General features: G+C 41.5%; 2 pseudogenes; both read left to right on the plus strand.

Moving 5' to 3' along the window:
- The first annotated feature begins 438 nt into the window (after positions 1-438).
- Positions 439-2,889, plus strand: LOC126630512 (uncharacterized; annotated as a pseudogene).
- A 9,072-nt stretch (positions 2,890-11,961) lies between these two features.
- On the plus strand, positions 11,962-13,929 carry LOC126630515 (heat shock cognate 70 kDa protein-like; annotated as a pseudogene).
- Positions 13,930-15,297: the final 1,368 nt, after the last annotated feature.

Genomic DNA, 15,297 nt, shown 5'->3' on the forward strand with positions numbered 1-15,297 from the left:
CATTTAGGATTTAGGAAAGATCAAACCAAAATAGGAAACCTTGGCTTAACTTTCCTACTTCAAGTAGGAATCCTCATCTTTAGATCTTTAATTTCGTCGATTCCTTTAGTTCCAAGCATGTGATATTTATTCCAAGCCCAAAATTGCTCCAAAAGGCTCCAAAATGCACATTTTTTGCATACTTTGTCCTTAGAACCTGAAATTGCACAAAAATGACTTTAAACACTAAAACTACTAAGGAATAACAACATAAATGCATGAGAACAAGCTAACTTAGTCGCATAAATATGCTCCTATCAGCTAGCTGACATAGAGAAGGTATTTCGAAAGTACGGTTTCCAGCCCCTAGTGTTGTAGTGCCAGAGACGAGTAAGTAAGTTGTGTCTTTCATTTCACCCCCTTCTTACATTTCTTACTTTGATTTTTCTTATTCAGTGGAGAAAGTGGGCAAGAAAGGGGAGACTAACGCCAAGAAAGGGAAAGCACCCATGTTAGTTCCCGTAGACGACATTTTGTTTCACAAGGGAGCTCGTAAGCACCGGGTGAGGCCAACCCCTAAACCTAAGTCACAAGAGGAGGTCCTCAAGATTGCTGCCTCAAAGAAGGCTGAAGCTGAGGCCATCGGGTGTGCTGCTACCATAGTTGCAAGGGAGAAGAGACGACTGTTGCCTCATCTTCTTACCATCAATCCCATATTTCCTCCAACCATGGAGTCTAGGGCTGGGTTCGGTTCGAAACGGTTCAGTTTTTTGCTAAAACCGAAACCAAACTGAAATTTCGATTCGGTTCGGTTCGGTCCATTTTTTTTTCGGTTCGGTTTTTTTCGGTTTCGATTTTTTTTCGGTTCGGTTTCAGTTTTTTTTCGGTTTTTTCCATGATTTTTTTTTTAAATCTGGAACAAATCTGCAACAGTTAGAGCATTGAAGATGCAGAAATTTCTGCATCAAATAAATACGAACTGGGACGATTGGCCATGGATCTGCAACGAACCCCTGTTCGAACATTGAAAAAATTAAAAAATCGAGTAACACAACCGACTAACCGAGTTCAGGGATTAGGTTGTATCGACTTGCTCATATTGCTTTCAGATAAAGTACTTTTTAAGAAGCTATATTAAATCCCAACTCAGATTGCATTATCTCAGCAAGTAAACAAACTTAAAGTGAATCAGCAATACTAAAAATACGAATAGAAGATAATGAGATACCGGAACACCAAAATATATAAACTCAAAACTTATCCATTCAACAGACGCAACAAAACTTAAAAAGTAAATACTCTCAACAAAACTTGAAAAAGTATCCATGGATCTGCAACGATTAATGACTGCCCTCGTCCGCCGTCAACTGCCCATCAGTCCCATGTTGTGCCACTGGACTGCTCCACTGCCACTCTGGTTTGGCTCTCCTCTTTGCTACCGTCGAAATCCACAAAGAGAGATAGTGATTTGGAGGAAGAGAGGAAGGGGAGAGAAAGAGAGAGAGAGAGAGAGGCAGAGAGGAAATAGCGGAGGGGAGAGAGTGCTTGAGAAAAGGAAAACTGAAATGGGATTGGGAGTGAGTGACGGCTAGGGTTTGTAATCTTAAGAAATTTTATAAAGCATTAAATATTAGAAACCTATAAATATATTATTGGTACAATTATAACAACACAAAGCCTACAGTCAAGTTGGTTTGAAGCAATTTTCCCCAACTTAGAGGTCAGGGGTTCAAACCCTGATGCCAAAATGTTTTTTAGTATTTATATTTGATTTTTTTTTTCGGTTCGGTTTCCGGACCGAAACCGAACTGGCCAGATTCGGTTCGGTTCGGTTTGGCAGTTTCGGTTCAGTTTTTTTTTCAGTTCGGTTTTTTTCGGCTTCGGTTCGGTTCGGTTGTCGGTTTTTTTCGGTTTTCGGTTTTTTGAACCCACCCCAAATGGAGTCTACTGACCAAGAAGGTGACCCTAGCTGTACCCGTAAGAGAAAGTACAAGGAAGAGGTTGGCAGCATTCATTGAAAGGACTTGAAGGTTGCCATGCAGCCAAGTAGTTTTAGGTATGTCAATAATTGCCTGGCAGGACGTCAATCCACTGTTGATGAGCTTGGCGAGCCGCTAGATGAGAACGAATCAGATCGTGACCGCATGATGAGGCTATCTTCTTATGTAAATGTTACTTTGTCATTTCTTTGCTTTATCCCCTCTTTTTCCTGGTAATGACGATTATCTTGTCATGTAGGTCATGACCGAGTACGATGACGGATTACGAGAAGTCGAGCGGTGTAAGGCAAAGTTTAAAGAGAATAAGCAGCTTGTGAATGACGCTAGAAAAATGAGCAAAGCTTTGGCTGATGCCATCTGCCTTAAGGATGAAAACTTTGAGAGTTTAAAGAGGCAGAATGGAGAGAATGTGAGGCTCAAGAAACAATTGGAAGCGACTAAGGAACAGTTGGAGACAACCATCCTTAAGGTTTCCAAGGTTAAAGGGGAGTTGGATAGTGCCTTGGTTGATGTTTCTGGGGTGAAGATGAGTATCCCAACTGAGAGGGATGCTGCTGTGCAGGAGTTCTTAGGTTCCCAGGCCTTTCACGATGCTTTTAGACCTCACTGCATCCGAGCGGCTAATTTTAAAAAAAGAAAATGGATGGTCGTCCTTGAGAGTTACGACAATGGAAGCATTATCCGAAAGTACCGTGATGAGATGGATGAGTACTGACAAAAAGGTGAAGCCTTCGTCCTCGCAGTTGATCCTAATAATGATGATGACTATGATAGTGAGGCTAGTATCAGTGAGCAGTCTCAGAAGAGTAAGGATGGTCCTGGAGATGCTGAGGAAGGTGGTGATGACGATGGGGTTGAAACGCAGAGTGATATTGTCAGGGGTTCGGCCTCAGATGAGGATAACTCGTAGTGCCCTCTCTTTTTGCATGTACTCTGGATGTACGAGTTTGTTGTTTGTGTGGCATGTGCCATGTACTCTAGATGTACTAGTTTGTTGTTTGTGTGGCATGTACCATGTACTCTGGATGTACTAGTTTGTTGTTTGTGTGGCTTGTGCCATGTACTCTGGATGTACTAGTTTGTTGTTTGTGTGGCATGTGCCATGTACTCTGGATGTACTAGTTTGTTGTTTGTTACCAAGTATTTGCACTATCATTGATGAATGCCTGGCTATGTTTGAGCAAATCCTTTGTTTAGATATAAGCCATAATTTGGATGTACTAGTTCTGTCCAGTACTGTTTGTTTATTTGTATAGTCTTGTTGACATATACTTAGACTTGATTTCCTGTTGGAAGCATTCATGTCGAAGCTTTTAACCCGAGTGTTTCATTGCTAGGAATGTAAGAGGATTATGACCGAGTTGTCTAAATCGCATCTTTATTGAATTCATGCCAAATAATCTTCGTTACATAGGATGCCAAACGGCTGAAGCTTAACACTTGTACAATGTGAATTTACTTGTAATAATATTTCAAGTGATCAGCGTTCCATAGATGGCCAAGAGTCTTGCCATCAGAGCTTCTAAGCTTGTAGGAGCCATGGCGACTGATGCCAACAACTTCAAATGGTCCATCCCAGTTTGGACTAAGTGTTCATTCACTCGGGACTCTGTCGCAGAGTAATCTTTTCTTCAATACCCAGTCCCCCACTTTGAAAAAACGAGGTTTGACCCTGGAGTCATAGTAGTTGGAGATGCGCTGCTTGTAGGCGACATTCCTCAAGTGAGCTTGGTTTCTGTATTCCTCGACTAGATCTAAGTTGAGGGTAAGTTGTTTGTCATTTTCGCTCTGCACGTAGTTCTGGACTCGGAACGTTGCTTACTCAAGCTTAACTGGGACAACTGCCTCTGTACCAAAGGCAAGTGAGAATGGGGTTTCTCCTGTTGATGTCCGATACGAAGTGCGGTATAACTAAAGAACTTGGGGTACAAATTCTGGCCAACAACCTTTAGCCTTGTCCAAGCTGGTTTTCAAAGTTAGCTTGATTATTTTGTTGATGGCTTCAACTTGTCCATTAGACTGGAAATGAGCTGGGGAGGCAAAACATAAGTTGATGTTGAACTTAGAGTAGAACATCCTGAACTTATTGTTGTCGAACTGTCGCCCGTTGTCAGTGACTATCGCATTGGGAATGCCGAATCTGTAAATGATGTTCTTCCATACGAAGTCTTCTATTTTTGCCTCAGTAATGATTGCCAAGGGTTCTACTTCGGCCCACTTTGTGAAGTAGTCAACTGCAACGATTGCATAGCAGACCTTGCCCTTCCCTGCAGGCATTGGGCCGATCAAATCAAGTCCTCATTGGGCGAAGGGCCAAGGGTTGATCATGGGAGTGAGCGGCTCGGGAGGGGAGTGAGGAATAGTTGCGTAGCGTTGACACTTATCACATGAGTGGGATATTTTGATGGCATCTTGGTGGAGTGTTGGCCAGTAATATCCTTGACGAAAAGCCTTGTGTGCTAGGGATCGAGATCCAGCATGATCTCCGCAGACTCCTTCATGTATTTCCCGAATGACAGTTTCCACCTCTATGGGCGTAAGGCATCTTAGGTATGGTAGGTTAAAACCCCGTTTGTAGAGTTGGTCATTAATGATCAAGTAACGGGTAGCCTTGTATCGAATCTGCTTAGCTTGGACTTTGTCATTTGGAAGGGTGCCATGAGTAAGGAATCTATAAATCGGGGCAATCCAACTATCCCCCTGGTGTATGTTGCACATTTCCACAGCCATGGTGCTTGGTACTGCCAACAATTCGACTTGAATTTTTATCCCAATCTTGTCTTCCACCGCTGAGGTGAGGCGAGGCGAGCTAAAGCATTCGTATGATTGTTTGCCGCTCGAGGAATTTGGGTGATCTAGTAGTGGAAGTGATGGAGCAACAATTGTGTTTGTGCCAGATATTGGGACCTGGTTAACCACCAATTAGGAGTCATTGAATATATCAATTCGTTTAAAGCCCAAGGCGTTTGGCCAAACGTAAGCCTGCTATAAGGGCTTTATATTTGGCCTCATTGTTCGACGCATTGAATTTGAAACGAATAGCCATACTCCATCACCACTTTGTCAAGGGTTATAAGGATTAGTCCTGCTCCACAACCCTGTTGGTTGGACGAGCCATCAACATATAAACTCCATGCTGGGGCTGTTGGTTATATTTTCTGAGCTTCCGAGGGTAATGAAACCACTTCTTTAGGCGTATAAACAATGTCAACATGATATGTGAAGTCGACAATGAAGTCTGCCACTGCTTGGCCCTTCTCAACTGGTTTGGTTGGTAAGAGATGTCAAACTCACCCAATGTTATTGCACATTTGATCATTCGCCCGGAAGTGTCAAGATTTTGGAGTATCTGTCGAAGAGGATGATTGGTAAGCACGATGATGAAGTGTGCTTGGAAGTAAGGGCGAAGTTTTCGAGCAGACATGACCAATGCTAGAGCCAATTTCTCAATGTTGGAGTATCGTGTCTCTGCATCTTGTAAGGCCTTGTTAGCGTAGTAGACAGGCCGTTCGACATTACCATCATTTCGAATGAGAACGGAACTTACTGCTGAAACCGATACCGACAAATAGATAATGAGAGTGTCACCAACCTTAGGTTTGGAGAGCAAAGGGGCTTTACTCATGTAGTCTTTGAGGTTCTTGAATGCCTCAACACATTCATCAGTCCATGTAATGTACTTCTTACTTCCCTTAAATGCTTTGAAGAAATGAGCACATCTGTCTGTGGCCTTAGAGATGAACCTAGTTAAGGCTGCCACCTTGCCAGTAAGGCTCTGGATGTCTTTTGAAGTTACCGGTTCCTTCATGTCGAGGATTGCTTTGATCTTCTCAGGATTAGCCTCAATGCCCCGTTGGCTTATCATAAAGCCTAAGAATTTGCTAGAACCTACGCCGAATGCACATTTATTAGGGTTCAACCTCATTCGATACCTCTTCAGAATGGTGAAAGTTTCAGATAGGTTGGTGATGTGTTGGTTAACATGTTTGCTCTTGACTAGCATATTATCAACGTAAACTTCCATGCTCTTCCCAATCTGTTCAGTGAACATTGAATTAACCAGTCTCTGATATGTCGCTCCTGCATTCTTTAGACCGAAGGGCATGACTTTATAGCAATATAGTCATCTATCAGTAGCGAAGGATGTGTGTTCTTGGTCCAGAAGGTTCATGAGGATTTGGTTGTATCCTGAGTAAGCATCCATGAAGCTCAGGAGTTCACACCCTGCCGTATAGTCTATAAGTCTATCTATGAGAGGAAGATGAAAGCTATCCGTCGGGCATCCTTTGTTTTGGGTCGGTGTAATCGACACACATTCTCCACAAGACCTTTTGGAGCAGGAGATTTTCCTTGGTCGGATTCTTCTTAACAAGGACAACATTTGCTACCCACGTTGGATAATTGACTTCGCAGACGAAGCCTATGCCTTTGAGTTTTTCAACTTCTGCCTTCATTGCCTCATACCGTTCAACGTCATAAGATCTTCGCTTATGTCTCATTGGCTTAGGTTTGGGGTCAATACTTAAGCGATGACAGATTATATCGGGAGAGATGCCTGACATGTCTTCGTATGACCAGGCGAAGACCTCAGTGTTCTCTTGCAAAAAAAAGATCAATGTCAACCGAATGGGTGGTGACAAGGTGGTACCAATCTTCACCATGTAATCTGGATAATCTTTTGATATAGAGACATTCTCCAACTCTTCAGCGGGTTGTGCTTGCTGGGTGAAAGAGTCATCTCGAGGATTGTCAGGTTGACTGTTGCCACTATGAAGATCCAAGTTGGCTTCGTCTGGGCTGGTCTTTATGACTTGGTCATGTATAGAAAGGGTTTCCTTGGGTATATGCAGGTGCTGTTGCTTGACCGAAGTGTTGTAACATGATCGTGCACTAAATTGATCTCCTCTGATGTAACCATTACCATAGGGGGTTGGAAATTTCATCAACAACATATGCGTGGATACCATGGCCTTGAGATCATTGATGCATGTGCGTCCGAAGATGACATTGTATGCCGTTGGGCAATCAACCACCAGGAAGTTAGTGGTAATGGTAGCTATGTAAGGGCATGTACCAATGGTGAAAGGTAAGTGTATGCTCCCCAAAGGTTGCACGATATCACCGGAGAAGCTTATCAGATGGGAAATCGAGCGGTTGAGCAAGTGTTCAGCTACATTAAGTACCCTGAAAGCTTCAACAAACATGATATTGACCGAAGCCCCCGTGTCTACTAGGATTCGTCGTACTTCAAAGTTAGCTATGTGAGCTTCCACGATCAGTGGGTCATTGTGAGGGTAGATAATACCTCTTTCTTCCTCAGGGTAGAAACATATTGGATCCCAGTTAGGTTTTGATACTTACCTCCCTTGATGTCTTCCACGTGAAACACTTGGTGGCCAGACTTTAAAGCTCGTTCACTATTTTTCATGGCCCTGTTGGAAGATTTAAACATAGGTGTGCCACCATTTATGGAATATATCACATTTACCTGGCGTTGGTTACGGTTACCCCTCGGAAGGTGAAGGAGGAATTGATCAATTTTTTCTTCATGTGCCAAAACTTCAATATGATCATGAAAGGTGATACACTTCTCGTCGTCATGGCCATTATGCTCGTGGTAGCAGCAAAACGTGCCCGTGTTCTTCGTGGGCTTGTAATCCGGGTGCCTCGGCTTTGGCATTGGTATCAAGTGTGCTATGCTGGGGTAAATGGCCATACATGTGGCGTTCAAAGGTGTGTATGCCTCATACCTCGGGGTAAGGGCTGTCCTGACACGTGTTTGACCCACTGTGTTGACTGCCTAGGGTCGGGGATTATCATGGCGGTACCCTTGGTTATCACGGTAGTGTCCCTTACTCTTTTTACTAAAATGAGACTGGTGAGGATGTAAATCTTTCCTTTTACCCTGAGATTGATATATCTATTGACTTGGCGAAGTATTAAGTAAGGCAGGGGGAGGCACCGCTGCCGTTTGGAAGGTCGAGGTCTTCTCATTTGGTTGGATCTGGCTTCCACTCCCTACTTGCTGATAAGGGGTGGTTGTGGGGGGTTTCCCTTGATATGTCCTTGCCTCAGCGAAAGCATGGTTGTAAGCCTGTGCCATCACCTCAGAGTAAGTCTTCCAAGTGTTGGCATTGATCATGTACTTGAAGAAACAATCACGTAAGCCTGTCGTAAAGGCCTTGAAGGCGGTCTTGTCATCTGCCTCAGCGCAGCGAGAATACTCATGGCTGAAACGACCAGCATACTCTCGTAGTGACTCGTCCGGTTTCTGGCGAATAGTGTACAAGTTATCTGCAGAATGCAAGCGATCGATCTGGAAGATGTGTTGAGAGACAAACAGTTTCCTTAGTTCCTCAAATGAGTCTACTGTCTCAGGTGGAAGACGGCAATACCAATTTAGAGCTCCGCCAGAGAGGGTGGAGGGGAAGAGAAGACATCGCTCTTCGTCTGTGTGCATCCGATATGCCATGGTGGACTCAAAGAGGTTAAGGTGTTCAATTGGGTCATCCTTTCCAGTATAGAGTTGTAAACCAAGCTTTTGTTTTGTCTTCGCTTAAAGGGGGTGTCAAGGATCCTCCTTGTGAGAGGATCAGGCCTGGGTTGGTTCCAGTCAGGTATCTCGGCCTAACGTTCGACCTTCAACTTGTTTACTTCCTCAATGAGCTGTAGGACAATGGGGTCATGAGTGGAGTTATGTACCACTGGAATTTTCTTTCGTAAGTCTCCATCGCCTCTTGGAAGTAAGAAAGTTTGAGTAAGGGCGTGTGGTTTTTTCTTGGACTCGCCGTATTGACTTCTAGGACGAGTCTGTCGGAATACCTCAAAGTCCCTTGTACCTTCATGTTCCTCTGGGACCTATTGTTCCTTCCCTAGATTGGCAGCAGGCTTAGGTCGTGGGAGGGGACCGAGTCTTTCAGAAACCCTTGGGTCATTGATTTTCGAGCATATGTGGAGGGGATTCTCTCGACGTTGCTTTAGGAAGTCTCGGTAATCACGATAAACGGCTTTCGATCCTTCCAACCCTTCTGTAAGGAGGTGTCTTCCTCCACTTCTCCTGCTTCGGGTCGAAGCATCTGGGTTGAGAGAAGTCTCATGTTGATCAATGTTTTGATGATTAGCTCACTCCTCATCAGGGATACCCATGTCAAAGGGAAGTAACCCTTCGTGTTGGGGGGTACCCAGATGATGGTTGATGTCCACAGGGGCAACGAGCTCGCGTGTTTGAGTACACCTAGTTTCATGGAGCGTCTCAAAAAGCTTCTCATACTGCTCCTGGAGGACCTCATTCTTCATTGATATCTTGTTGTTCTGAGCTTCTAGCTCATTAACTTTAGCTTGAAGAGCAACCCTCTTTCCTTATTTCTTTCGTTGCTTCGCACTAGGTGCAAGAGGGGTGTCATTCTGTGTGCTGTGGCTTCCTTCGCTCCCCATGTTGGAAAGGGATGTCTGGTCAAAAGTGAGTGTACGAATGGTGGAAACCAGCTTGACAAAGCTGAAGAGAGTGGGAATAAGTGTCGTTCCCACAAACGGCGCCAAATGTTGATGCACAAAATCAGTGAGGACTTTGGTACAACAAAAAGTGTTAAGTTTGTGACCTTCGCTAGATTGCTCCGATCAGTAGTGTGGATAAGTAAGTAAATGGATAGGGACAGGAAAGCAAACACAAGATGTACGTAGTTCACCCAGATTGACTACGTCCATGGAGTAGAGGAGTTCTCATTAATTGTGAAAGGTTACACAAGTACATAGGTTCAAGCTCTCCTTTAGTGAGTACTAGTGAATGATGTAGTACAAATGACATTAGGAAATATTGTGAGAAAACGATCTCTATTTATAGAAGAGTTTCTAGTTTCATTCTGACATTGACACGTGTCGTGTTGTGATTGGCTTCTGATGTTGACATGTGTCGCACTATGATTGGCTTCTAATGTCGACACGTGTCGCGCTGTGATTTGCCTCTTGGTTGGAGGAAAACTCTTCTGGGTTCTTGACGGTATAACGTTGACCGGTGCTCAGTAGTATTGGGATTGGTCAAGTATGGTACAAATAGATGTAATTTGAATACTGCCAAAAGTGTGCAACGGTTAGAGAAGAGTGGATTTTCCGTTCCTCTCTTAGATGAATGAAATGGTGAATGTGTGAAGAATATTCAGAGTCATATTCTTTGTTCTCTCTCTCTCTCTCTCTCTCTACCATCATCTCTTCCATTTTCGTACTGTAATTTCTTCTATTCTCTGAGGAAATCTGTGTAGTCATAGCTCATAGTTGCATGGCTAATTCGAACACTAACAAATAGTACCCTGACTGTCTCCGCCAAAGACAAGGCCACCGGCCAGAAGAAAGGGATTACAATTATGAGTGAGTTTTGAAGGAATTGAGAAAGTGAACTAAAGCCCTATATGGTCGGCTGGATCGGATTGTAGCATTAGTATTTGCTTAATAATCAATTAGAATTTAGTTGAATAATGGTGCGTTCGTTTTTTCTCTTTTGTTGAGTCTCTGCATTCCATTTTCAATACATTTGTTCTTGCAAAACTAGTTGAGCATTGGATTGAAGTTTTTTTTTTTTTTTTTTTTTTTTTTTTTTTTTTTTTAATGTTAAGTTGTTTCCAAAATTCAAGTGTTACATGTGTCTGCGATTGATAACAAAATGGTTTCAAGAATGGGGTGTAATATTCACACACATCTTTTTACTTCTCTTATACCCCTTATTAATTTCTAATCTTTAATATTCTTTAATTCATTCAATCTGACGGCCAAAAGTTAAGAGAATGAAAAGTAAAAAGGAATGTGTGGATAGCACACTTCTTCAGAAATTTGGAAGAAAAAACAAATGGGCTCCCTAATGAAATTAAGGTTCTACCATAAAACCAATTGGCAATATGGGAAGTGGCCCAAGACCATATAAGCACATAGCAAACATTGTCCCTCATCGATATGGGACAACTCTCAACATGCCCCCACACGTGTGGTTGATTTTCAAGCCTACACGTGGACAACAACTGGGTGACGTGGAACGTGTGTGGCCGTTTGGCTTTACACGAGGACAACCCGCTCTGATACCATGATGAAATTAAGGTTCTACCATAAAACCAATTGGCAATATGGGAAGTAGCCCAAGACCATATAAACACATAGCAAACCTTGTCCTTCATCGATATGGGACAACTCTCAACACTCCCTTGTTCAAAAAGGCTCATTCTTTACGTCTCTTCAATCCAAAATCCATACCATTACATGGTGCAAAAACTGAGTATGACAATCTTATAACCAAATTGGAGTTCGACTCCCATGGCGGGAGTACCCGATTTTGTGACTTATCATACCAGTCGCAACGCACAGAACCTAGCTACTCCATCTGAATAGCTCACTTCCACTTCCGAATCTTGGGCTATATCTTGTATGTGTCACCAATAAAAAATAAGCACATTAATCAATTATTCAATAATAAAAAACCACGTCATATAGTTTATTAAATGTGGTCTAAAAAGTTGGTTTTTTAGCATTACCACAAGATAAAAATAAAAGACAGACAAATATTAGGTTTTAGGTTATTACTTTTGATGTTTGTAGAAGAGAAATGTTAAGGAGGGATCTCTCAAATGTGGGACTCTCCATGGATTCTTTGTCACTTAATGTTTTTTGCACAATGTTTTATAATGTTGATATGAAAATTAACGTTAAACTATGAGGTAACAGAGAGTCCATATAGAATCTCACTTTGTAAGAGTTTTCCTTGGCCTTTCTCGTTTGTAGAATTCATAAAGCTCTACGGCAGCCAGGTAGCTGAAAAGTTGTTGAAGATTTAGTATATTAACATTTCAAATGTGTGCGTTGGCATTAATGAATCTCAGGCATAGAAAAAAAAACCTAACATAAATTCTGGAGACTCATTGCATTCCAAGGTGGTTTTAAAATGTGGTCATTGCATCCCCCAGCACTGCCCCTGGGTATAACTCCGACCTAACTAGTTTTCTCTGTGATCATTCGTCTTCTTCTTCTTCGAGTTTTTGGGCTGACTATGGCAGGAGAAGGCGGCCACGTAATTGGTATTGATCTGGGCACAACGTACTCGTGTGTGGCTGTTTGGCAGCACGATCATGTTGAAATCATAGTGAATGACCAGGGCAATAGAACCACTCCATCTCATGTTGCTTTCAATGATAGTGAGACATTAGTAGGTGATGCAGCATTTAACCAGGTCATTCGAAACCCTGTCAATTCCATCTTTGGTAAGTTTAACTTTGCCTTATGCACATCTAGACAAATATTTTTCCTTTTCCTTAGGTTTATAATCAAATGCATATCTCCTGTGATTCGGTGGATGTTGTAATTGTTCAGTTTATAACCTGTTTCTTTTTTCCCACTACTTCCGTTGTCCGATCGCTATATATAATTACATACACACACATTGTGTTCATTTATTCTAATTAATGGGATGGTTGTAATATGAATAATTGTAATGATGAAAAAGTCAGTGAAGTTTTAGTATATGCCATCACGATTTTTCTTGTTTTATTCAGCAATTTGCAGTTTCTCTTCAAAGTTACTTTGTTTTATTGTGTTTCTAAATGTGGCACCAATTTCAGATGCAAAGCGGTTAATTGGTAGGAGGTTCAGCGACCCTTCTGTTCAAAATGATTTGAAGCTCTGGCCCTTCAAGGTCACTAAAGGCGCTGATGATAAGCCAATCATTGTAGTTACATGTAAGGGCGAAGAGAAGCAGTTTTCTGCTGAAGAAATATCATCCATGGATGTGGCAAAGATGCGAGAGACAGCTGAGGCCTTCCTTGGCTCAATAGTTAAGAGTGCAGTGATCACAGTCCCTGCTTACTTCAGTGACTCGCAGCGCCAATCTACCAAAAATGCAGCTATCACTGCTGGCCTACAGGTGATGCATATCATCAACGAACCAACTGCTGCAGCTTTTGCTTATGGCATCGACAAGAAGGCCGGTTGGTACAGCAAGAGAAATGTGATGATGTTTGACTTCGGTGGCGGTACTTTAGATGTGTCACTAGTTACCATTAGTTGTGGTGTGTTTGATGTGAAAGCTACTGCTGGAGATACTCACCTTGGAGGCGAAGACATAGATAACAAACTGGTGAATTATTGTGTTGAGCAATTCAAGAGGAAGAATAATTTAGACGTGACTGGAAACTCCAAAGCTCTTAGGAGGTTAAAAAATAGTTGCGAGAAGGCGAAGAAAAGACTTTCCTTTGCGTCTACGATTGACATTGAAATTGACTGTTTGCATGAGGGTATTGATTTTTATACAACTATTACTCGAGCCAAATTTGAAGAACTCAATAGAGATTATTTTATAAGTGTATGGAGTCGGTGAACAAGTGTTTGGAGGATGCTAAAATGGACGTTAGCAGCGTCCACGATGTTGTTCTTGTTGGTGGCTCTTCAAGAATTCCTAAGGTGCAAGAACTCTTACAAAATGTCTTCAAGGGTAAGGAATTGTGCAAAGGCATTAACCCGGATGAGGCTGTAGCTTACGGTGCTGCTGTTCAGGCTGCAGTTTTAAGTGGGAAGGGAAATGAGAAGCTTCAAGACCTCACTTTGTTCGATGTCACACCTCTATCACTCGGGGTAGAGACTGGGTGCGAACGCGACATGACTCTTGTGATTCCAAGAAACACTAAAATGCCCGTCAAGAAGAATTATACTGTTACTACTCGCCATGACAACCAAGCAGTTGTTAGATTCGCCGTTTATGAGGGTGAGAGTACAACAACTGTGAATAACTACTTTCTGGGTGATTTTAGGCTCAAAGATATTCCTTTCAGCTCCAAGGGGTGTTCCTAAATTCAATATCATCTTTGATATTGATTCCAATGGGATTTTGAATGTATCTGCTGAAGACATGTTGACTGGGCAGACAAAGGGGATTACTCTCACCAATGACACAGCCTGTGAGGGAATTGAGAAGATAATTTAACATAGATCACGCCATGCTAAAGACTGAAACAGTATTTTTCTTTTACTTATGCCGGTCCTACTTTGTAATTCTTCTTGATAATTTGGTTATAATGTTTCAACTATTATGTTAGTTTTGAATTCGTGTTTCCACATGTTTCTCTTTGTTTAGAGAAATGAGTGCATGATGACATTTTTGGAGTGTCAAGAAAGAGCCAGTTGGTGATTTGAGATGTGGGTCAAAATCATGTATATATTTCTATCTTGAACTAGGCACAAATTAGTCCTTTGTTGCTATGTGCCAGCAGGGTCATGCTGAACTTGTCGAGGAATTGTCAGAGTCATGTATGGAAACTGAATCAATTAGGGTTCTTCATCGTAATCTTTTCGTTTTAGTGCATTCAACTAATCATGTCATCAAATTCCAAAGGCATGCTAGTTTTGGATGAAATGTGTAAGAGTAATGTTTGCATGTAAGTAGTTTTATATTTCATACAAACGATAGTGGGAGAAGGATGAATAGAACCTAGGACCTTAGGTGCAAGGATAAATGCTCTCAGTCACTTGACCAACTATTAATCATTTTTTAGTTCAGTTGATGCTACAATATTCAGAATTTGAGACGATAAGTTTAATTTGTGTTGAGTTGTATTTAATAGTAGAAATATTTTCTATTTGCTTTCTTGGTTGAGTAAATTTAGGAAGACCAATTTTTTAGACTAAGTTTTTAAACTATATGATGTATCACAAATAGATAATAAACACGTTAATGAACAAGTATCCAATCCTCAACTATCACGTCATATAATTTATAAAATATAATTTTAATAGTTGATATCCTTAACATTGTCATTCTCTATTTGGTCCGTTGACATTACACATTACCAAAAAAAATATCTAGAGACTGCATTTCCAATGAAAATTTATATCCAACTGCAAAAATTGTGTGAATGAATGCAAACACATTAATTCCTGGGAACGATAAATCTTGAAACTCCTGATACCATTTAGACTGTTTCCTCTTCCCCCACTTCTCTGTTCAAGAACAAACAAATGTGTTCTTTAACCTTTTACAATCACTCAAGCAAGAAATTTTGATGAGCTTATAAGATCACTTGCTTACAACATAAAACCTTTGTGAGCTTATAACTAAACCGCTTCCACACAATTTTAGAAATTTATTTATGTAACAAAAAAACCTTACGAAATAAGTAAATGAGTGTGAAGCTCAAAACTTTACTCAATAATTTAGTTCAGTTTAGCTCAATTACTTGAGAAATTACCATAATGAACATATTTTATTGATTAACCCCAAGATCTTATATATATATTATTTTACAAGGGGGACAACTGGTGGCAAGCTACTGTTATCCATCCCTTCTGAGAACCA

The sequence above is a fragment of the Malus sylvestris genome, chromosome 7 (assembly GCF_916048215.2).
Source record: "Malus sylvestris chromosome 7, drMalSylv7.2, whole genome shotgun sequence".
Taxonomy (NCBI): domain Eukaryota; kingdom Viridiplantae; phylum Streptophyta; class Magnoliopsida; order Rosales; family Rosaceae; genus Malus; species Malus sylvestris.